Source organism: Mus musculus, chromosome 7 (genome assembly GCF_000001635.26).
Source record: "Mus musculus strain C57BL/6J chromosome 7, GRCm38.p6 C57BL/6J".
NCBI lineage: Eukaryota > Metazoa > Chordata > Mammalia > Rodentia > Muridae > Mus > Mus musculus.
In genome coordinates this window covers 84,169,005-84,193,689 of record NC_000073.6, presented here as the reverse complement: position 1 = coordinate 84,193,689, position 24,685 = coordinate 84,169,005, and the positions used below count along the sequence as shown (strand labels likewise).

The following is a 24,685-nucleotide window of genomic DNA, read 5'->3' as shown; positions in this document are numbered from 1 at the left end:
TGGTATGTCTATATTATGTTTTATTTCTTTTTTTCTTCATTCATTAATTTATTCACTTTACAGTCCCATAGAAGCCCCCCTCCCTCCTCTTCTTCCATCCCCACCCTCACAAGCCCTTCCCTCATAACCCCCTTCTGTGGGAAGTGTCCCATGGGTACCATCCTACCCTGACACATCAAGTCACAGCATTCTTAAACAAAATAAACAAAGTAAAATTGAAGCATATATGATAAAAGATATTCATCTCTTCTGGGTCATGGGTGTGTGGATATTTGTTGCATTAACTTTTGTGATTTTCTGAGATTTGAGTTTTTGAATGAGCATATTATTATTACATTATTAGCTGTTCTAGCTTTAGTTTGGGGTTCAATGTTAGGAACTGCCAAGGTATGCTGACTAGTTTTACATCAACATGACACAAGCTAAAGTCATCTGAAAGGAAAAAAAAAATCTCAGTTAAGAGAAATGTGTCCCTAAGATCTGGTTTGTTTTTTTTTGTTTGTTTGTTTTGTTTTGTTTGTTTGTTTGTTTGTTTTAGTTAGTGACTGATGTGGAAGGTCCAGTTCATTATGGGTGGGTGGGTGGTGCCATTCCTGAACTGCTGATCCTGGGTTCTTTTAAAGGCAGACTAAGCAAGCCATGAAGAGCAATCTAGTAAGCAGCACCCCTCCATGACCTCTGCATTAGCTCCTGCCTCCAGGTTCCTGCCTTACTTGAGTTCTTGTCTTGGCTTCCTTCATTGATGGATTGTGGTGTGGAAGGGTATGCCAAATAAACCCTTTTCTTCCCCAACTTGCTTTTGGTCATGATGCTTTATTAAAGCAATAGCAACACATCATGACTTTCAGGTCTGATGACTCTGAATTTAGAAAAGCTGGTAGGATTACAGTCACAATTTACAACCATGAAACAACAGAGATGAAGACAGCCTTATGAAAGGTGAGCAAAGAGTAGAACTGAGAAGAGACAAGGGACAGTTTTAGTGTCTTCTGGACATTCTCCAGTTCTCTCAAAAACAATGTATCACCACCCTCAGAACTCCCAGAGTCTTGCTAACTTCTTCTGTTTTCTGAAGCTGAATGGCAGGTTAACAAAAGAGGTGTGTTTAGGTCACAGTTTTGGAGACAAAAATGTCCAAGTCAGGCTAATGCACTGGGTTGGACTCTGCTGAGGGACATCATAGCTATGTCACAAGATGATAGCCGACACGATGTTGGTAGCATGTGTGAAAGCAAGAGATCACACGACAAGACAGGATGTGAAAGAGAAGTCAGGAAGCAGCATTTGATAACAACCCACTCTTACAGAAACTACACAATTCCTATGAGAACTACTTTTATCTTTCTGAGCACAATTCTCCTGGTGACCTAATTACCTCCCTCTGGGTCCCCTCAGCACTTCCAGTTAAAGGTTCCATGACCTCCCAACACCTCAACTTTGGGGAGTAAGATTCCATCTTAGAAAACCATTGGAGATAAAACACATTCAAACCACAGCACCTGATGGTCAAGGCTTTGTTCTTTGCTTCTAGCTGCTCCAGAGATCAAACTGAATCAATACAACAGGTCCTCCTCTTCAGTCAGTGTTAGCCTTAAGCCTTCTGGTGTGTTCCAAAGCTTTAAGCTTTCTGTGACATAAATAAACACACATTATCAGAGGCCATACTCTAGAAATATGTCAAGAGCCAGCCTTCTCTTTAAAATACTGAGGGAAAGGGCTTAGAGGTTGAATATCCTAAGCCCACTGGATCAACATTTTATGATCCATCTCCAACCTAAAGTGAGATGCAAGACTACCTGGACTTGGAAAATATTTCATGGGCTTGAGCTGACCACCTATATCAAGCCTAGGAAAATATCTGGGTACAGGGGAGGCTATTCCTCGCTAAAGCAATGGCACTTGGCCTTCGCCTAAGATTTGGCAGCAAATTCAAGACCACAAGCACCAAAATGTCATCAGCTCATGAAAAGTCATGAGAAACAGTGAGAAGACTGTAGTTACCAAAAGCACTGCAGGGAAACACAGATAAATCAAGCAGAAACCTGGCTGGAAGCCTCATTCCTGCTGGCTAACCCTCATAGCACCAGAATATGCTAGGCTGTCTGCTTGGGGAGAAATGTCACCAACTCAGTTATGGACCTTGAATGCAACACTCCTTCCTCATAACTCAAGCAAGATGTACCCATCAGTGCAATAGTGGCAAGACTGTTATAGGGGTTTTAAAAAACACTTTCTGATGGGATTTGAGACCCACTCCACAGGAAGGAATTCACATCTGGTAGTGTAAACTGCCACGCACTCTGGACGAGTCAGCTTGACAGGCCCAGCTTGACAGGCCAAGAGTTTCATGGAAACCCACCTCCTGGAGTCTGGCGTCCTCTCTAACCCACACATTAATATTCCATTCCCGAATTAGTTTGATGTATGGATCCACGTGCTCTCTTTTAGTATTATCCTATTTTAAGTGCCTTTTAAGATTGAATTCTGACATAGCTAAGCCTTCACCAGTGTTCCAACAGTCCTAGAAAGTTCTTGAGCAGGCCATGGGCTTGGAATTCAGTAAGAATGTTGCCTATTCAGTGACATTCAGAATTGCCTCTGGTATTACACTATCACTTTGAATAAAAGCTAAGTCACTGCCCTACACAGGAATTTACCATCTTCTAGGAAGAAGGAAGTTTGAGACCTAAAGAGGAACCAGAATAGATACTTAGAACTATAGATAGCTGAGTTACACCCATACACATGTATTTACAATGGCCTAAGGGAAAGGTGGACTATACAATAGACTAAAATAGGAACTATGGCAAGGGCACGAAGCCCTTGACCCTGGCTTCTAAGATTAAGTGAATCTTAGGTGGAGTTCTTTTTGATCCCAGTTGTTAACAATAAATTCTATCCCAGGTGGTTCCTGTTAGACCTTCTGTGTTTGCATTCCTCTGTTTTATGTAAGAATCCAGTAACCTCTTTGTACCTTGTGAGTGTGTCACCCAACTTCCTTATTGTCTTCTGTATAAAAAGTTTGATGCTCGATTTGACAAATTACATTCAGATTCTACACAACCTCTCCTGTATGCATCTGTCTGTCATCTCATCCTACACTTTGCCCACCTGCGACTAGAGACCCTTTCCACGCAGACAAAGGGGCCCAGAGGGTCTGCGGCAGTAAACCCAGTCAGAAGCCCATGGTGGGGAAGGTGATAGGCCCCAGTAGAGGGGAAGCTACTCTGTTGTTTTGCCAAAAGGAAATGATAAACCTGTCAGATTGCTTTCTAATGACAATGATGCAGTCAAAGAAAAGTGATGCTATCAGCTTTGACCAGAGATGCTTCTTTTTTGCAGTGAGCTCCAGAAGCTCATAACTGGACATAGTGGTAAGAATAAATGACAGTTGAAAACTCACTCATAAACTCTTTTTCCAAGCCTTAGCTCAACATACATCATAGAAAGGGGAGCAAAAAGGATGTAAGAGCCAGAAGAAGGGGGAAAGAGTCAGTGAAACACTGACTTCTGAGCATGACACTGCCATTCACTCTTAAACTTATACTAATTGTAATGATCAGCACAAGGCTGAACCTACTAATATTCTGTCATGAGAAGGAGAGAGCCTTACAAGGATCCACCCCTACCTGAGGATTTATAGATAGCAAATGGTTACTGTGAGAAGAAGAGATATTTTCTTCAATGTAGCACTAGTTGGGTAACCCATGTTCACATGATGTTGTTTTAAAAAAGAAAGAAAGAAAAAGAAAGAAAGAAAGAAAGAAAGAAAGGAAGGAAGAAGAAAGAAAGAAAGAAAAAGACATGAACATAGAAAGGAAGAAAGAGATCAAGGAGCAGAAGGATTCAGGTCTAGGTGATCTTTTGCCCTTTTCTATGTACCTGTGGCAGGCACACAGATACAGACACACATATACACAAAAACTCCCTAAAAAAAAAATCCTATGTACAAAAAGGCTAAAGAAAAGCAGAACAAAACACTAGTTGTACTTTTAAACCTATGAGCACAACAAAGAAATTAAGATGAAATAGTCTAAATGTCCCAGCTCTCACACAATACATGTCCCCAGATGGGTTGGTTCCATAAATAAATTATGAATTAAAGAGTTCTATGGACATGATCTCATTTGGCAGAAATAAGAATCATCTGAACATATATATACATGCATATATACATATGTATGATCCGAATGACATACTATGGTAATGTGTTAATGATTTTTTTCATCTCAGAGCAGAATCACAAGCTTTCTCTGTGTTCTTCACTTGTCTGTATTTACATATTAAAACATATAATGCTTCTGGAAAGCACTAGTGCCATGCATAGCTTGAATTTTGATATATAAAAATATCTCTAGCTTGTTTTCATATTTTAAACAGCTTGGAGATTTTTTTAAAATCCCCAAAGCTCAGCTTCAGCCCAGATGAATCAGGTGTAGGAAGTTATATACTTTTGAATCTCCCTGGTTGTTTCCTGTGGAGACCACTGATGTACACGTTTGTACTCTAGGGTGTCTCACCTTAGTCAGGCACTGGTATTGCCAGGAGCTTGTTCTGTCAGAAGCCATGTCAGGTCATTGTAGATCTATGGAATGAAGCTTTGTCTTGAAACAGGGCTCCCAGATGTTTCTAGGGTAGTCTATAGTCTGAGAAGCTCTGATACAAAGCATGCTCTGTTTTCAGTCCTGGTCATCTTCCCTGGGAGAGGGGGACATGATGGAAAGAGCAATAACTATGGCTTCATGTGGGCAGCCTCAATATTTTCATTAAATTGGTTCAAAAGATGGACATAGTGGGTCAAACCTGAAACACTAGCCCTTAGAGAAACATGAGGATTGCTAGTAATTTGAGGACAGACTGAACTACTGAATGAGTCCTAATTACAGTTTGGGCTATATAGTCTCAAAAAGAGTAATATAACAACACTTCTGGTTTTTAAATTTTATTATTACTATATGCCTGAAGATTTTTTGATGTTCACCTTCTATTATGTACACATGACTTAGAAACTCTGAGACACTGCCCTGGTCTTTGTAACTCTTCTTCTCAACTTTTGCATGGTTCTATGACTTCCTTTAACCAAAGTGAAACTGCCTTTATTTCTGTATACAATCATCAGACCTTTGTGGAAACATTGGATTGTGTATGTTGATGTTGGTAGTGAGACAGAGAACCTATACTGCTGATTACAGGAGCTTTTAACTGTATAAGAAGCTTCCGTGTGTCCCCAGTAGCTCTAGAACAATGGGGAACAAGAAGGCTCTTTGAGAGGGCCTGGTGATTCAGACATGGGAGTGGTCATTTCTTCCTGCTACTGGAATCGAGGACATCGTCATTAAGGAAATGTGTTTTGTGTCAAAGGTCGGTGGAGGAAAGCCTCTCAGGGTAGCTCTCACCATTGGAGAGAGCTGACTAGTCTCAATGACCGGTGGTAAAGACAATTTTGGCTCCAAGATTCTATAGGTCTTTACCAAACTTCAGGGAAGCCTCTAAGAACCCTGGGAATACCATAAACTGAAGTATGGAGAGTCCTTTGCCCTGTGTATCCCCTTGTGCCTTTTTCATCCTCTTAGGTTAGCTAGTTTTCTTGGCATGATAGCAACATGAGTATTAAATACGAAAAGCTACTCTTGAGAGGGGAATCCCAGACACAGGGTACTTGAATCAGAGTAATTAGCAAGTACCACAGCTATGCATACAGATGTAACACAGATTGGATGCAGTGATTTATTATTTTTTAAGTCATTCTGTTGGCTAATTTTAAGTTAACTTGACACAAGCTAGAGTCATTTGGGAAGAGGGACTCTCGGTTGAGAAAACAGCCCCAAAGACTGGGCTATGTGGGCTGCCAACAATTTTGGAAGACAAGTTCTTTTATTAATGACTGATGTGGGAGGAAGTAGCTCACTGTGGGCAGTGCCACCCTGGGCAAGTGGTCTTGAGTTGTATAAAAAAGCAAATGAAGCTAGTCAAGGAAGCAAGCCAGTAATCAGCTTTTCTCTATGACTTTTGCTCCAGTTTCTGCATCCAGATTCCTCTTTTGGGCTCTTTCCCGGCCTTCTCTCAGTAAAGGACTGTGACTTGAGAGTTGAAAACAGAAATATATCTTGGCCTGCCCAAGCTGCTTTTTGTCACAGTGTTTGATCACAGTATAATCCCTAACTAAGGCAGACATGAAATCAGGAGAGGAGTGAAGAGGTGTGGGGTGGGAGTTGGGGGGAAGAGACCTAGAAAAGGAGGGGAAAGAGTGTGGGATGAAGATAATCAAAATACATTGTATGCATATATGAAAACCTCAAAGAATGTATGTAAAATATTACATTTAAAATGACAAGCTAGATAAGAAACAGGAACAGCTGAGTCATAGTTGGTGATCATTGAAGCTTGATATTAAGAGCATGGTGGTCTTCTATGCTATTGCATTTTGGAAAGTTTATTGCTGTTGTTTCAAGACAGTGACTCATTACATACCCTGGCCTAGAATTCACAGAGATCTTCCTTCCTCTTCCTCCCAAGTGTTGAGATTACAAACATGTGTTGTTGCACCCAGCTTATTTTGGAAAATTTCTTTACAGTGAGGAAGAAGTCCCGGGGAAGGAATCCTGACAGCCTCTTGTGATATTATTTTGCCACCTCTCATTTCCTCAGACCATTCCAACTGTATGTTCCACGAGTAAATCACCTGACCAAAGTCCATCTCTCAATTATCTCCTGTTCCCACAATTGTCTTAGCATCGACTCAGCCATGCCAGCTGACGTCTCTGAACCATTCACTCGATGCTGTATCTTCATGATCCCTCTATCAATTCTCCCACTAAAACCTGCCCCACCTTTACTTCCTGCCACCAACTCACTATACCAATTAAGCACTATCCTTCAGAGGCCTCAAAGTCCAACCACCGCACATGACACTTCACAACTTTATTATTATTATTATTATTATTATTATTAATATTATTATTTAATCTTCTTTTACAGTACAGTCATTATCCTCCTCCAAGGCCACCCTCCAACAGTTCCTCATCCCATTCCTCCTCCCCTGTCTTCAAGAGGATGCCCCCACCACACCCCACATCCCACCAGATCTCCCCACTCCCTGGGGCCTCAAGTCTCTCAAGGGGTAGATACATTTTCTCTCACTGAAGCTAGTCCAGGCAGTCCTCTAATATATATGTGTTGGGGGCCTCATATCAGCTAGTGTATTCTGGTTGGTGGCTCAGTGTCTGAGAGATCTCAGGGGGCCAGGTTAGTTGAGACTGCTGGTCTTCCTATGGGGTCTCCCTCCTCCTCAGCTTCTTCCAGCCTTTCCCTAATTCAACTACAGGTTTCCCATTCTTCTGTCCATTAGTTGGGTGTAAGTATCTACATCTGACTCTTTCAGATGCTTGTTGGGCCTCTCAGAGGACAGCCATGCTATGCTCTTGTCTGTAAGCTCACCATAGCATCAATAATAGTGTCAGGCCTTGGAGCTTCCCCTTGAGCTGGATCCCAATTTGGACCTTCTATCCTCCAATTTCTTCTCCATTTTTGTCCCAAAGTTCTTTTAGACAGGGACAATTGTGGATCGGTTTTTGACTGTGGAGCAGCAACCCCATCCCTCCACTTGATGCCCTGTTTTTCTAATGGAGGCAGACTCTACAAGTTCCCTCTCCCCACCATTGAGCATTTCATCTGAGGTCCCTCCCTCTGAGTCCTGAAAGTATCTATCCTCCAGGTCTCTGGTACATTTGAGAGGTTCCCCCCACCTCCCATTTCCAGAGGTTGTCTGTTTCCATTCTTTTTGTTGGCCTTCATGGCTTCATTCCTGACCCCCACCCCCAATACTTGATCATGTTCCCCTTTGCCCCTCCCTGTTCCCTCTCCCAAACTCACTTTGCCCTGCACCACCATCCCTGTGATTGCTTTCTTCTCCCTCCCAAGTGAGATTGAGGCATCCTCACTTGAGTCCTTCTGCTTGTTAACCATCTTGAGGTCTGTGGATTGTATCCTGGGTATTCTGTACATTTTTGGCAAATATCCACTTCTTAGTGAGTACAACCGTGTCCTCTTTGCACTCATCCACTACCCATCTTCAGCAGTGTCTCCCATGACTAAAAGCAATAAGACTGCAAGCTCTAAGATCATACAGATGCTGATTTTAAATGGGTCCTGCCATTTGCACACATGCACAGGGTGTACTTTAGCAAATGCTATTTCTCCCATGTGAACACATTGGCCTAATTGTATAAGATTGATCTTAAGACCCACCTCCTTCATAGAAAACCTTCTCCCACTTCGGCAGCAGTCGTCACTCCCTCTTTTGTGCTGTCGGAGACATCCTTTCAGGATGGCACTTCTAATACCATGCAGTAATTATCTTTTCACATTCATATTCTCTTTCACAGCAGACGCTGTTTTAAACACAAAGAATATATCTCCTGCATATAAAGCAATGTGGAGATATTTTTAAAAAATAAATCAGAAAGCTATAAAAGGATAATGGTCTTTCTGATTACTAGGGACTCCCCAACTTCTAGTTCCATCATCAACTGAGGGTTCAGCATGGAACCAGGGAAAGGAAGCTTTCTCTTGAGGAGGTCTCTGAAAGGTCTTCTTGATCCTGACCGTTGAGCTCTTTTCTCCTGAAGTCCTTGCAACTTAGTTTAAGTTGAAACACCCAGAGAACTCTCAGGTTTCTAAAGCTAGCTCTCTTCTCCCCTCTTGTGAGTCTCAGTGGCACGCCTAGAATTCTTTTGAGAATTCCTCACTGGGCATGGCTTTGAAGCCTCTGGGCATGCTCCATCTTGCCTCGGCCTCTCTGAGTCCATGGTATTAGAGTGTCACACAAGGTGTGGCCTGAATTAAAGCAAGGTATCAACAAAGGATGAGTAAGAAGACAGGAGAAGAAGCAAGGGTGCAGCTGGTGTTGCCTAACAGTACAGTTTTTCTTAGCAAAGCTCACCACCCATGCAAATGAACAAAGGGTGTTCACATCCAGGGCCAGGGACTGGCAAAGGAAGGGAGGATCATCAAGAAGGGAATCCTTTTGAAACTGATTCTTCCCAATCTTACCATTAGCACATGATCTTCAGAACAGGCCTTCACTCTCTAAAGACATTTAATGTGAGTTTTGTCTATATTACATCTTCCTGGCTGCTCACAGAATGTATTCATCTTTCTTGTCTATCATTTCTCCCCATGGAGTATTGTGAAAGTCCCAGACAAAGTCCCAGACACCATTCACATTATCCAGCTGATATGTTGCTTAACATTTGATGTTAAAAGACTTTAGTAGAGGTTACATAAGGGAAGGAAATAAGCCTTATCTAAGTAGACTCTCAAAGTAGGCACCAATGATGCTCCTTCTTGTGTTAATGGAAGACGAGAATGATTAGAGATCTATTTTCTGCCTAGAAAAGTTTGGGGCTAAGTTGGGGATTGAGGTAATATGTGCAAGGCTTCCTTTCTAGATTTTCATTCCGAAAGAAAAGACAGTAAAATTAAAGCTGGGGAGACTAATTAGTGATTTTAAAAGTTACATCTATCATCATTTCCAAATATTGGGAGTTTGTGATTGAGTCCATTGGAAATAGAAGCTGTTTTAGTAACTTTCCTGCTGCTGTGATAAGACACTGTCTTAGTTAGGGTTTTACTGCTGTAAAGAGACACCATGGCCAAGGCAACACTTATAAAGGCAAACATTTAATTGGGACTGGCTTCAGAGGCTTAGCCCATTATCATCAATGGTGGGAAGCATGGCACCATGCAGGCAGACATGATGATGGAGAAGGAGCTAAGAGTTGCACATCTTAATCCGAAGACAGGATGAAGGAGTCTGTCTTACATAAGACAGCAGGGAGGAGGGTCTCTTCCACACTGGGGTGAACCTGAGCATAGGATGAGACCACAAAGCTCACCCCACAGTGACACACTTCCTCCAACAAGGCCACACCTTTTAATGGTGCCACTCCCTATGCGCCAAGCAGTCAAATACATAACTCTATTGGGGCTGCGGGGGAACCTATTCAAACCACCACAGACACCATGACCAAAGCAAGTTATTAAAGGAAGAATTTAATTTGGTCAGAGAGTTAAAATTCATAACGATTGAGCAAAGGTATAGTGGTAGGAACCACTGAACACTCACATCATATCCACAAGTAGGGGACAGAGAGAGCTAAATGGAAAAGCCATGGACTTTTGAAATCTCCAGGCCCTACTTGTGATACACCCTCATTATTCAAAGATAATGTCTGCCCTTCTGGTTCTGACATTTGGGCAGTGTTCCCCGCCAAGATGAGAACATGGAAAGAAGGTCTGGCTGGATGATATGGGAAGACAGCAAGCTCAGGGTGGGAATCTGCAATGGAGGGTCCTACAGACCATTCCAGAAGCAATGTCTCCAAGGCAAATGTAGTAGAAGTCGAAAGATATAAGAAAAGACACAGGCTGTTGTTCAAGACTTGAATGTTGATGTTGTCTAGGGAGAGAACCAAGAATGAAAGCGCACATCTGCATGCCATCTGTGAAATGCGGTGTGAAAGCAAACTGCTAAGAACTACATCTGCCTCCCACCAGTCCCTTTTACAGTCATTTTACTACAGCTTTTGTGAAATAAATAAATCTATGGGAGTTCAGGTATCTGGTGGCTTTAATGTACAATCGAACATGTAAATGGAAAGCACCAGGATCTTCATGCAGAATAAGAATAGGTCTCAACTCTGCAGCAGCCTTATTATGATAAGCCCTTAAAACTCGCTATCCCTGAGTCATTCTCTTCTCATTATATTCCAGTCAGGGAAAATCTTTCCAAGGCACTTCATACCTTGATGGATCTGTAAAGGGTCTGAGATTTGGTGGAGGGTAGGGACCCAGTGTCTCTTGGCACTATTACCAATTAGCTGGAAAGCTAAAAATAACAACAACAACAACAACAACAACAACAACAACAACAACAACAACAACAAAACCCAACTATAAAGGCAGACAGGCAGACAGACAGCTAGAGAGGCACAGAGACAGGTAAGCGGATGACGTCAAGCAAAAGCAAAAGATTTTTTCTACTTATCAAAACTTGAGACTTAACTATCATTTTCTAGGGTCTCAGAAGTGGGTTGGATATAAATTTTCTGACCTGTCTCTTCGAATAGAAGGTCCTTGTCATGCTTCAGGGCACACCAGACAGGTGCATTTCATAATTACTGCCTTGCTCCGTCAAGTAGTATCAATTAACCAAGCTGCCTCTTGTGTATCATCACAGTGCCCACATTTACAGCCTTTGGCATATTCACACTGCTCTTTAATCAAACTGTGTGGGCTCACAATCTATGTCTCTCAACATATGTGGGACATCAGACGTTTCTGTTCACTGGACCTCCCAGATGGCTAGGAAGGCAAGGAGCAATTGCATAATGACAGCATATGAGAATTATGTGGAACTTGGGAGGTCAGTGGCTGATGAACATTCTCCCTGAAGCAAGGGTGATGGGTGACTGGGGTGCTATGTCACTGGACTACAAGCATATCATTGTCTTAAGTTCAAAGGTCTGAGGATAAGCTCGCACTGTCAGGCTATCCAGGCAAGAGCTACCTCTGGTTCCCTTGCTTTTTATTTTGTTTGTTTGTTTTTGGTGGCAAGGTCTTTTGTAGCCCATCTGTCCTCAAACTTACTGTATTGCTAAGAATGACCAGGTGATTTTGAACTGCTCCTCCTACCTTCAATTCCCAAGTGCCGGAAGGATATATGTGTGTCACCACACTCCAACACAGGGTTTCCTAAATGCTACTCAAGCTCTATACCAACTGAGCTACACTCCCAAACTTCTCCTGCTCTCTTGATTGAAGAGAGGCCATGAGAATGAGGACGTATTGTCTGAGACTGGTCTGTCTGTCTTCTCTGTGTGAACAAATGCATAATGTGACATTCTGACTTCTCAGCAGCCCCAAAGAAATTCCAACACCAGACACATCAGTCAACACTTTCAGTCCCATCCATTTGACACCGTTCTGCATGTGGCTGTGATACACGATTTTTCTCATCTAACTAGCTCTCACATCTGAGAAAGAATCCAGGCAGATCTCTCTGCCATTCTGTGTCCCATTCCAGAGAACAGAGTGCTTGTTCCAGCTTTCCAGCAATTCTTTGCTTGTAAATCATAAACTGTACCCCTAACATTTGTATGGATTTAAAAATTACTTGAACATGGGTGCTAGATTTATTTTAAATGATTTCTGGATTACATATGAACCCAGATAAATGCTAATTGGGTGGTGTTTCCTTCTGCAGCTTCAATAGTGAACAAAATACTTGTCTTATGCTCTGCAATTAGATAAACAATCTTAAAGGAACATAACCTGTCCCGAAGTCCCCTCAGAGAGCCTAGCATGGTTTTGTATATGCCATACTATATATGACATGCAAAACCCTTTGTATGTTTGTACATGAGTACATGCGTGTGAAGGCTAGAGGTCAATCTTCAGGTATCACTCATAATGTCTTTCACTGTGTCTTCTGAGACAGAGACTCTCCCTTGGATCTTGTTGATCTTGGATGCTTGTTGATTCAACTAGGTCAAGGCTAGAAAGATCCAGAGATCTGCATGTCTTCACCTCCTCAGGACTGGCACTAAAAATAAACAGTGCTATGCCTTGCCTTTTACATAGGTGCAGGGCATCCAGTTCAGATACAGATGCTTCCAAGGCAAGCATCTTACCAAATGAATATCTCTCTAGCCCTCCAAAGTCTCCTTCTAATGAGTGTCTTCTAATAGCTCACCTGGGGCCTCATTGCTACTTGAAATATGGCCAGACACATGGTTGCACACACAAAAGCAGAATTTGAAACCTAAGCTTTCCTTTTTAGCCCATTTGACCATTTCTTCATCTACAACTTTCAATAAACAATTGCTCACACAACTGTCCAGCCAAGAGACAAAGCCCAGGTCCCTCGCCATATGCTCTGTCTTATTTGGATCTTGAGTGTCTCCACAGTGCATGAGTTATAGGCTTGGTTCCCAGGGTAGCACTATTAGGAAGTGGTGGATCTTTTAAGAGATGAGCACTAGTAAGAGTCCTTCTGGTCACTGGAGGTTTACCCTTGAAAGGTAGCCTTGTGGGACTGTAGCCTCCCCATCCCCTCCCCAACTTCCTGCTATGAATTGAGATGTTTGTCTCCCATCACACCCAACAGGATTTGCTGCCTCATCACAGAAGCCAATGATCATAGACTGAACCTCTAAAACTATGAGCCAGAATAGACTTTTCCACTTTATAAACTAATGGCCTTGAGTGTTTGTTACAGAGGCGTGCAGTCAGTTTGCACACTGTCATCACTTATCTCTTCTTGCTTACACCTGACTGAGCAAAATGCCTCTTTTGGTCGTTGCACTTCCAGAGTAGTACTTCCGCTCTCTTTCTCTTCCCATTCTCATAGGCAGCCATCTTAGTTAGGGTTCATTTCATTCCTGTGAAGAGACACCATGACCAAAGCAACTCTTGTAAAGGCAAATATTTAGCTGGGGCTGGCTTACTGTTTCAGAGGTTCAGTCTTTCATCATCTTTATCATGGTAGGAAGCATGGCAGTGTCTAGGCAGACAGGTGCTGAAGAAGGAGCTGAGAGTTCTGCATCTTGATCCGAAGGAAGCCAGGAGGAAATTTGCCTGAGCATAGCCAAGAGGGGATTCACCTGAGCATGGAGACCTCAAAGCCCACCCCCACAGGGGCACACTTCCTCCAACAAGGCCACACCTACACCAACAAGACCATATCTCCTAATAGAGCCATTTCCCATGGGTTAAGCATTCAAACACACAAGCCCATGGGGCCAAACCTATTTAAACCACCACAGTAATACTTCTCAAATCTTCAGTTGCCCCTCACTGAACCCTTCTTCCCACCAAAACGCCAGTCTTCCACCACAGAAAAGATATATCCTTTCCAAAGCAATGAAATGTAGCAGTGTTTCTTCACTCCTCAGCACAAACACTGTCCCTGTCTCTCACCCAGGCCTTGTTCTCATGTAATGGAAGAATATTTGACCCAGACTGGTACCCATCTGAAATTCAAGAACGAGTCATCATTTGGAAACAATCTTTGAAATTTTAGTTCATAAAACCTAGACAAAAATTACTGTAGATGTGTGGCCTAATAATGACTGCTGTGTACAAAATCAGTTTGACATGACTCCAGCCATCTTACCAGCATAACTGCCTCAGTCTAATACTAGTTGATTTTTTTTCACAGTTTCTCAGAAACCTATAAGCAGAGCCTTACGTTGAAGTGCACATATATAGCATGCTATACACGACCGACCCATGGCCCCATTCCTCACCAAAAAAGCTCAAATAAATACACTAGTCAAGGGTTGGGATGGCACTTTGTGGATAGTGATTGCCAAGTATGCATGAGCCCTGGGCGTGGTCCCTAGCAAAACACACACACACACACACACACACACACACACACACACACACACAGAGAGAGAGAGAGAGAGAGAGAGAGAGAGAGAGAGAGAGAGAGAGAGACAGACACAGACACAGATACACATCAGGATTTTATTGAGCAAGTAATGCATGCCTCGTTCTCCAAATATATACCCTACTTGATCTCTAATCTTGAAGTTGACTCAGCATCCAAGTGTGTGCAGAGGAGTTAATGAAATACAGTGTACTGAAGATAATGAACCCATTAAGTGATAAGGGCCAGATGAGCTTACCAGATTCCAGAGTCCAAACTCTGCTGGGCTCTCCAGTTCCTGGTGCTGTGGCTTTCATTCTATTCAACATGTTCTAAGATGGTGGTGGATCTTTTCCCACTTAAATCAAGTATCTTGGGCTGGGTGTGTGACTCAGGCAATAGAATGCTTGCCTACAGGAAACTCCAGGTTCAGTCCTCAGCCCTGCGTAAACCACAAATGGTTTACCTGGAATCCCAAAGCTCAGGAGGCAGAGGCAGGAGTTCAAGATCATCCTAAGCTACACAGCAAGTCGAGGGCACCCTGGGATATATGACATCCTGTCTCAAAAATAATGTCTTTATGTCCCAACTTTTCATGTCTGATACGTTGACCCTCTCCAACTTGCAAGTCTTTTTTGGTTTTAAGGCAACCTTCCACAATGTAGCCCAGGTAGCAAATGTGGGCCACCGTGCTGGAAAGCATCCCTCCTCTCCTGCTAACTCCTTTCTGAGCTCCCTTCCTTCCTTCATCTCCGTTTCCTCGGCTTTGCTTTCCTTGACCTCTGCTGTAGTCCCCAGCGTCTTCCTTTGCTCCCATGACTTCAACCACCACTGCTCTCATTATTTGCCCATACCTGCCATGCTGTATGGGGGCTTCAAACCAACCTAGTCGTCGTCTTCTTGATGAGCACCCCCAAGTGTCCTGCAATGACCTCACACACACATTATTGACTTTAAAATGTATTCAGGTTTGCTCTGTGGAACCATCTCTTTCCAGGAACCAATAGCACCAAGGCTCAAGGTTGCATATGTCTCCCTTCTGCCTTCTCTGAAGTCAGATTCGGAACCTTACCTAGCTACTGGTGTTACTCTCGGGTAAATGTCTGTTTGTCTACCCTGTTATCTGCTGTGTCTCCGGGTTTGCTGTGCTCTTCCGAGTCCTCTTCTCTGTGGTTGTCCCTGTTTGTAATACACCTTTCACACTAATGCTATGCCTGTGTCTCATGGCTCCATGTGACCTAGATCCTCCCTGGTGTTCCTCATTCCTCTGTAACTAAATGGCTGAGGCCCTGCCTAGGCTTAGTTAGCACCTTCCCCACAGCGTGCTCTAGATTACAGTCTCAATCTCTTGCTATTACTGCTACTCCCTCCAGCCTGTCCAGATGTCTTTTCCTTAGTCAGTCCTCCCTGTGAACATGTAATAGCCCAGGTAGGCTGGAACTACACTTATTTTCTGTGGCACTTTGGAAAACCATCAGCCTTGGAGTTTGTTAGTTTCTCATGCTTACCCAAAGTCAGCTTTAAATCTATGACATGCTGTGTCACTCCCACCTATAGGACCAGGGAGACTTATCCAATCTCTCTGCTCTCCAGAGTTCCCTGTATGGCTGGCTGAGACTTTACGGAGACCCCTTTGCCATCCACCTCTCCTTCTGCCAGGACATTTTCTTCCTTCGGTGTAACAGATGCTGCTGCCACTCTCTGAAGAACTTTCTGCATGCCAGCCTCCTAAAGAGCATGTTATAGCAGTATTTTTCGATGCCTGACCCAGAGGCAGACCTCAAGAAGGGCAGTTACATTGTATGTCTTGTTAGGCACTTTGGATGCTTTTCTCTGCTCTGGGGTGTCTCTGCTGACTGCCTACCTTTCCAAGATGCAAGGTGGAAGTTTCTTGGAACCATGTGACACATTCTCCATGAGTCCCTGTTAGCAGTGACTTCCCTGTGCTGCCACAGAGTAGGCAGGAGTAGTGGCTGGTCCACTTGCTTATCTGCCGTCAGAATACCTTTGTTTCCAGATCCCAGGCTCTGCTCCATTATGTTTATGATAACCCATGGAGCTTAGCTGTCTAAGTCACACAGCTTCAGTTTGTCAAAGACTTATTGCCAAAGGCTGTGAGCAGTGAACATTTGGACTTGGGGCTACTATTTCTAACACTTAGAGATAAGCAATTATTCCTGTGGAGCATGGAATTAGAAACTGACTTAGCTGATAGGAAGCACTTGGTGACTCTCGGGGACTCGTGGCAGTGAATGACTTAGGGAAACTCACATCACTAAGTCCCTTCTCCAGAGACTGGCTTAGGAAGATTTGATACACAGACAGGAGCCACTGGGTTGGGGACTCTTAGATGCTGAGACAGTGGAGCTGAGAGTGTGGGCCATCCTTCGCTTCTACTAGCCACAGAGAGACAAGGATTCCAAGAGGCTTGTGCCAGAGAAGGGCAAGAATGTGAGGTTGGTTCATCTGCTTGCAAGGTGAGGCCCTAAAAGATGGAAGGAAGGTTTTGGGATGTATAGAGATTGAAGCTGAGAGAAAGTGCAGCCTCTACAATAGCCTTTGATAGGATTGACTGTCTCGAGCAGGATGAATTGTTTTAGGAGAAAGGTCACATGCTGTAAGAAGGAAACACTTGGATGTTTCAACATCTTGGCCTCTGGGCACTTTGGCCTTGTGGTCTTCTTCTTTCATCAAAAAGCATTCTATGACTGCAGGATTTGAAGCTGTGGTAGGGTAAGTATTGGAAGCCCCCCACCCCCAGGCTCCAGGTAACAAACAGCATGCCTGGGAAACGTTCTTGATATACGAACATAAGAAAATGGGTGCCTATAAAGGTCATGAGCCTTGTGGGCCAGCCATTTTTTTTGAATGTTTGTTTTTCTTAGCTGTTGTGTGACAGGCACTATTCCTGGGAAGATATGAACAAACCTCTACTCACCTCAGATAGGCAACCAAGAAAAGACTAGAGTAAAGAAACTGCTAACATCCTCCTTGGTGAGTTTTATTGGGATGACTTATAGGAGAATGGGGAAGAGACTACTTACAGGAGCAGAAATGACCCAAAGACAGATACATTACATTACCAAAAGCCCACCCTGACGTGGCGATGGTGGCTCATGGAAGTTGGAAAACTGGAACTCATTGCTTGACAACATCTCTTCCAGACAACTTGGTTGGTCTCTGCCTCTTCCAGGCAGATCAGTTGCTTTAAGCCTGTTCTACAGCATCTGGTCTGGCTTACAATGTCCATCAGCAGTCCTTACAGTTATAAATGCTTATGGAAGGAGGGGCCTAGTGGATCTGGTCAGTTTTAGAAATTTCCTGAAGCCTTTGAGGTTGTTTTTTGAGTTTTTGTTTTTTGTTTTGTTTTGTTTTGTTTTACTTCTTGACCTGAACAAGATCCTCTGCAGAATGGAATGTTCTGGCTCCTTTTAGAACATCCTATGTTTTAAGAGCTTCTCCCCAAGTTGGAAGATTTTTTTCTAGGAAGAAATTGCTGCACGTGAGCTCTCAAGCCTGTTCCCAGTCTTGGGAGTGCTTTTCCCTTCCCTAATAAACTGACCCGGCTTCTGTTTCTAACATTTGTCCCTGGTGAGATTTGTGGTCCTCGAATATAAGAAACCGAAAATTTCATCAGCAGCCCTCCAAACTCAGATCTGTGCCTATTACAAAGGCAACTACATGCACTAGAATGTATTTCATTAAAATATTATTTTCAACATAAATCAAATCCCTTAATATGAAAAGGTATCATATATGTGTTGGGACCTAACAAGTGAGGCACTAGACCTAATAGGAAGCAGAAAGAAGACAGGAAAAATCCTCTCGTGGCATAGCAACTGTGATGAGTTCTCTCTACCATCACCTGTAGAGAGAGCACAGGCCGAGTTGGGAAGGAAATGGCAGATTTGGAAGAGCTGTTGGCAGAATAGAAAGGGTGTCACTGAGAGGGTTGCCAAGCAACAGCAGACTCAGAAGCAGAGAGGTTGATGAGTGGGCCTTACACTGGAGCCTGTCCATAATGTTTGTACAATCATCCTGTGGTTCTTGGTGCTTCTGGGGCAAGGCACTGGCAGATGCTTTAGAGAGACACCTCCGCACTGCACTGGGCACTACTCCCAAACCAGATGGGATTGTTTCTTTCCTAAATAATCCAATGTCTCTCTGCTGCCTACAAAATAAACCAAAGTGCTTTTAGTACGGCACAGAAGGCATTACAAAAATAAAGCTTATTATTATTATTTTTTTTTATTTTCCAACGTTCTGCAAGCAACAATGCTCATTATAGGAAATCTGGAAAGCATACGGGAAGGAAAATGGAAAGTAAACATTCCCCGTAGTCTTAGCACCAAACATCGCTGCAGCGGATATGGTTCCATTTTTTCCTTCTGCGTGTCTGGGATTATGCCACCTAGCCTTGCTCAAGGAATCAGGCAGTGTCTGGAAACAGCAGTAGGATCTCACCAGGGGAAGAGGACAGGCACCCTTATTGGAGAAAGTGAGTCCCCAGAGGCCTTTATAATTTAGCTACAATCTTTGATTTGATTCCACCTCCAGCCAACATGTGGCCTTAAACACAGTACAAGATACATCGCCTGCTGGAGCTCCCTCAAGCCAGAACTAAAACAGCATGGGATTCGCATTGGCTTTTGTTTGTTCTCAGAACTGGCCCTGCTTCCCTTGAGACCCAGCTTGAAAGGTAGCTACCAAGGCTCCGCAATTCTGCCCCATTCTGTCCCTCAAACTGCATCTACTATCTTTCCTATTCTGGCCACCTTGCAAAGAACACACTAACCATGAGACTGAAGGCCTCACTACCCAAAAACAAGACTGTGGGAGTTTATCCTAACCTGGTGACCTTTTTTGTAAATTCCATACATCCTTCCCTGGAAGGTATCGTATACATCACATACATTAGTGAACTATGTCCTATCTTGCACCATAAATTATTTAAGGAAGTATATAAAGAAGCTAGGCATGGTGTCATACCTGTCAACTACCAGCATTTGGGAGATGGAGGCAGAAAGATCACGGTTCAAAGTCATCCTTAGCTCTCTGAGTGTGAGCCTGAGAGAAGCCTCGGGGAATGAGGGAGAAGGAAGAAGGAAGGGTAGAAGGCTGGGGTGGGAGAGAGGAAGAGGGGAAGAAGGAGGAGGGAGGATAACCACCTAGATAGGTGTATTAAAAGGAAGAAAATAGAGAGGCGACCAAGTGAAAATGAAGAGTCAATTATAATTGCATATGATGGCTACCACAGGGCTGGGATCAGCCAAATTGAGAGGGCCTTGCCCAGAACACACAACTTCCGTCCAGGGCTGGACTTGGGTGTGAGTGGGGTTGGGGAGCAGGGGCAGGCAGGAAAGGACACTCAATTAACCAGCGTTTTTTGGAATCAAGGTTAAATGGAGATTTCTCCCCAGTACTTCTGGTCCAGAGGATTTTGTGGGGCTAGTCAAGAAACTGCAGCAAAACTTGCCAGTGAAAATGGTGTATTACTGTTCCCAGTGGTTCTGTGAAAGGGCGTGGCTGGAGGTCTTCCTGTGGAGCGGATGTGGAAGATGGCAAAGCTGTCAGGTGCTTTCCCTTGAAAGTATGGTGTCTGAGCTGGGACAGCTGGAGGATGTGACTATTATACAGCATCTCTCTGCAGGTGCACTGTGCATCTGAATTGCTTGAGTTTCTTCACATCATAGCAGCTGGCTTTCCTCACAGGAAACATAACAAGAGTCAAGCGGAAGTTACCTAAGACCTAAGCTTGGAGGTTTTCCAGAATCTCTTGTACCATGCTCTGTATTAATCAGAGTAGCCATGACCAGACACGGAACTGGAGCTCAGTGGTAGAGTGCTTGCCTAGTATGCACAAGTCCCTGGATTCAATCCTCAGTACTGGGAAACAAGCAAACAGAAAAAGAATGAGAACAGCCGGAGGTGGCAACATGTCTGTCATCCCAGTACTCACGAAATGGGAGTCAGGAAGATTGCAAATGAGAAACTGGGCTCAGTTAAATAGTGAGTGCTATACCTGCCTGGGGCTCCATAGGAAGACAGCCACAGGCAAGCCCAGTGTCAAGTGGGTCAAGGACTCGAATAAACTTTCCAGTGACGAAAGAAGCTGTGCAGGGACAGAGGGGACCACGGGCTCTCTGGCCACTGTCTGCAACTCTTTGTCCTTTCTCTTTTCTCAGACTAGTCTTGGACAAATCACTCATAGCTAGTCACTTTCAGCTGGCAAATAGTCATTGAGAAAACCAGTAGAGTGTGATGGTGGCTAGATCAAAGGTGACTCTAGACTTTTCTACTTACTGGTGTTATAACCTGAGAAGTCAGTTGACATTGCTATGACAGTTTCTTTATCTACAATTGAAGAAAATCATAGTGCATACTTTCTAAAGATGGTTGGGCAAACAAACTAAGTCAGCATCCGTGAAGTACCTGAATTGATATATCCTCTGCAAGCACAGTAATTACTCCAAAGTGTTCATTTCTGGAATCATTACTAGCCACTGTAGTCATTATACAGGAGGAACTATGATTTGCAAACAAAGCACAAAGCACACGAGCAAAGGATTTTCTCAAAACAGATAAACCTGCTATGGTCTGTGCCTGCACCTCACAAGTTTAAAAAGAAGACAGTAGTGGACCTTGGCAATCCATCTCTCAATGCCAGGATCTTGATCCAGTGCACATGTTTTTGGTTCTGATCCTTACAGGCCTCAGTACAGCAGGCAGGGCAGCCCTATGCCCAGGTTCTCCCAGCTTATAACTACAGAGTTAGGGTTTGAACCCAAATTCTTAGTCACTGATTGGCCTACCAAAGGTTAAGAGGGGATATTTATTTTCTTTTATTCTTATCCTCACTGTCCCTTTTTTTTCTTTTGGAAACAGGGTCTCATATAGTTCAAGTTGTCTTCAGACTTGCTATGTGACCATGGGTGACCTTGACTCTCCTGCCTCTAACCTCTGAATGCTAGGTTACAAATGTATGACCAGTTTGTGTGGTTCAGGGGATAGAACCCAGGGTTTTGTGCATGGTAGCCATGTAGTAGTTCAACTCCATTACATCCTTAGTCTTAAAGGAATTCTTTGTGACCCTTTTATTATGAATTGGAAATTGGTCACATGGTGTCTGAGAATTTGGTCATCATCCTTCTATTCTTACAGTCAACAAGGCATTTTCTTCCAGGAGGCATTGCTAGACCTTATTCAGATGGGAAACCTGGCTTCAAAGAAGTGGGTTTTCCTGCCCTGCAATGAGGATTCCATTCTGTCTATTCCACTCTCTCCTGCTGGGTTACTCTACTGAAGCAAACCTGTCTATGAAGCTTATCCATGAGAATGGGACTTGTACAGATAATGTGATAGGGTCCCAGAAATTAGCAGAATGCACACAGCAGAAATACCACAAGGATGAGGGGGGAAACAGGTTGTATATCAAGGAGCCAATGACAGCATCCATATTACCATTAACTGAAGACCAAGGTCAGGAAGAATGCACTAGACAAAGGCCTGTAGAAGCAGGTCTGTGGAAGAATAAGACACTGTGGCCAGGGAAGAAGATGCCCCTCCTGAGGACCACAGAATGTCATGTAGCTGCAAGACACAAGGAAGATGTCCATGGGCAGAAGTAGAAACACTAGAGAAATGAGGCAACTGAGAACTCTGGGGTCAGGCCTTTAATTAAGGATTTCATCATCAGAGAAGGAAGGAGAGGGAGGGAACGGACCAGTTGTAAAGCTGTTCCTCCCAGAACACCAAAGTGCATGCTCAGGTTTTTCAAAGAATCAGACCAACAGGTCATATGATGTGAGGTAGGTAAGTGGAAATGGACTGTGGGACATAGCTGAGACATCCCATGACCTGCTGGCTGACAGCCAGTGATGTCATTCAGTCCAGAGGCCTGAACCCAGTGTGAGGACAAAGTCTGGGGCTAGGAGAGGTTTGTGGGGTGAGGTTGCCTGTGGGAGGGGCATTGGCCTTCTATATTTTTGTTCTATTCAGGTCCTCAAAGGATTGAATGATCCTGCCCTGCCCATATTTTCTTTACTAATGGTGATTGATAGAACACACAGACAGATGACAGACAGACAGACACACCCACACACAAGAGAAAGAGACAGAGACACAGAGATAGATAGAGAAAAACAAAGAGACAGAGGCCTTTGAGGGAGAGCCATGGGCTTTCTTGTTCAATTGTTGAAGGGGTTTTAAGGATTGCATTTCATGTGTGTGGTGTGGGTGTGCACATGCCACGGTGCACACATGGAGATCAGAGAACAACTCTGGGGAGTTGCTTTTCCTGCCCCCCTTTCACCACATGGAACCCAGATATGGAGAGCAGACTGTCAGGCTTGGCCGCAAGACAATCTTCACCTTTGCTTACTGAATCATCCTGACAGCCCCTCTTGGTCATGTGTAGTTTCTGCAGAAATTACTACATAGGTCTTGGTAACCTATGTTTTGTTATTGTGCTAATAGAAAATTGCCTTTTCTTTAAACTTGTTGCTGTTTGGTTTTGCTTTTCCTCCTCTTTACAGAGGAGACTATGAACACAGTCCCCCACTACCAGAAATTTGTGCAGCTGAATTTCTTGTATGTGAGAAAGTCCCAGGGTTAGCACATCAGACTGCAGGAGATGGGCCTTACCCTGAGAAAGGTCTTCTGGGCCTTGCCATCTCCCTGTCAGGTGAGCATTACTGATTGGTTTGTAAGGCCTTGCTCCAGAGCCCACTGGCTTTGAACTTTTGATCTCCCTCACTGCTGGGTTTAGGATGTCAATTTCAAAAAGTATATTAAATAGACTTAATTGACAGGAAACATCTTTATTTCTGAAATATGACATGAAATGAACTTTTTTGTTCATTCTAAAACTAAGAAAAATTTAAAACATATAGAATACACACATACACCAGAAACAGGCACAATCAAATGAAACCAAACCTACCTCCCATAATCCCATTGGTATTTTTGTTTTGCTTCCACTGAGCCACATCCACCCCCAGCCTCTCTGCTCATTCTTTCTGTTGTTTTTTTTTTGGGGGGGGGGTGGTTTGAGACAGGGTTTCTCTTTATAGCTCTGGCTGTCCTGGAACTCACTCTGTAGACCAGGCTGACTTCGAACTCAGAAATCTGCCCGCCTCTGTCTCCCATGTGCTGGGATTAAAGGCGTGGGCCACCACTGGGGTTCTCTGCTTATTCTTTTGAGGCAAGGTGTTACTCTGTAACCCAGGCAAACTTTCAACTTGAGCTCTTCCTGCCTCTGTCACCTAAGAAGCAGGGCTTGCAGCACTGTGTAGGAAGCCTGGCCATGTTACACTTTGGTATCACTGTATTTTTCTGTCTGGATTTAAAGTATACTCACTCAGCATACAGCATATCTTCCTGTGGTTTTATGGCTCGAGTCCACCTTCAGTGGTCCTCATTATGAATGAGTCCATTTATGAATGAATGATTTCTTGCTCCATTTGCTTTTTGAAGCCTTCCATTCATCTGAGGTACATTGCCATAGGCACTGGGTGTTGAAAATCTCTGTGAGTTGTTTCTTTTGACCAAATTCCACCCTGAATAACTGAATTATAGGTCTGGTATATTTTTAAGCATCTTGGTATATATTATTTCTGTCCAGAAACTAATTCCAATTAATACATTTAGGCAGGAAAACATGAGTGTGATCACATCACCTTACCACACCCAGCAGACTTATTGGCAGTGTTTGAGTTGGTCGCGGATAAAATACATTTGTTAAAATAATTTTATTACATTGTGTGTGTGTGTGTGTGTGTGTGTGTGTGTGTGTGTGTTGGGAGCAGAAGTATGCCACTGTGCACCTGCACGTGTGGGTCATAGATTACTTGCAGAACTGAATGCTTTCCTCCTACCATGTGGGTCCTGGAAATTGAACACTGGTTGTCAGGCTTGGCAACAGCCTCTTTATACAATGAACCATCTCACCAGCACCCCCCCCCAGGTGCATTTTTAAGTTATGTTTTTAAAACCCATCACTCTAATTTTTTTCTGTATGTATTGGGTCATTTCTATACTTTTTTTGTTTGCTTGCTTTTGTGTGTGTGTGTGGGGTGGTGCATTTCTCTCTGCAGCCCTGGTTGTCTTGGGACTTCCTTTGGAGACCAACATTACTTCATTATGGAGCCCAAGTGGGACTAAAATTCACTATGCAAACCAGGTTGCCCTCAAACTTGGGGCAACCTCTGAATCCTCTGCCTTGGTCTCCTAAGTACCAGGATTTTTTTTTGT

General features: G+C 43.5%; 1 long non-coding RNA gene and 1 other non-coding gene across 3 annotated transcripts in view; both read right to left on the bottom strand.

The window, feature by feature from the left end:
* LOC117997403 (uncharacterized) overlaps positions 1-24,685 on the bottom strand; it is a 114,890-nt gene that overhangs the window by 73,340 nt on the left and 16,865 nt on the right. Inside the window, exon 3 of one of the 2 annotated variants that reach the window (NR_169135.1) lies at positions 4,521-4,698. The exons of the other annotated variant lie outside the window; for it this stretch is intronic. This is a non-coding gene — a long non-coding RNA (uncharacterized LOC117997403). The remainder of the gene's footprint in view (positions 1-4,520; positions 4,699-24,685) is intronic. 2 annotated transcript variants of the gene reach the window in all.
* Gm22177 lies at positions 22,968-23,125 on the bottom strand. Its single transcript, XR_003947008.1, has one exon. It is a non-coding gene; the product is annotated as a U1 spliceosomal RNA (small nuclear RNA).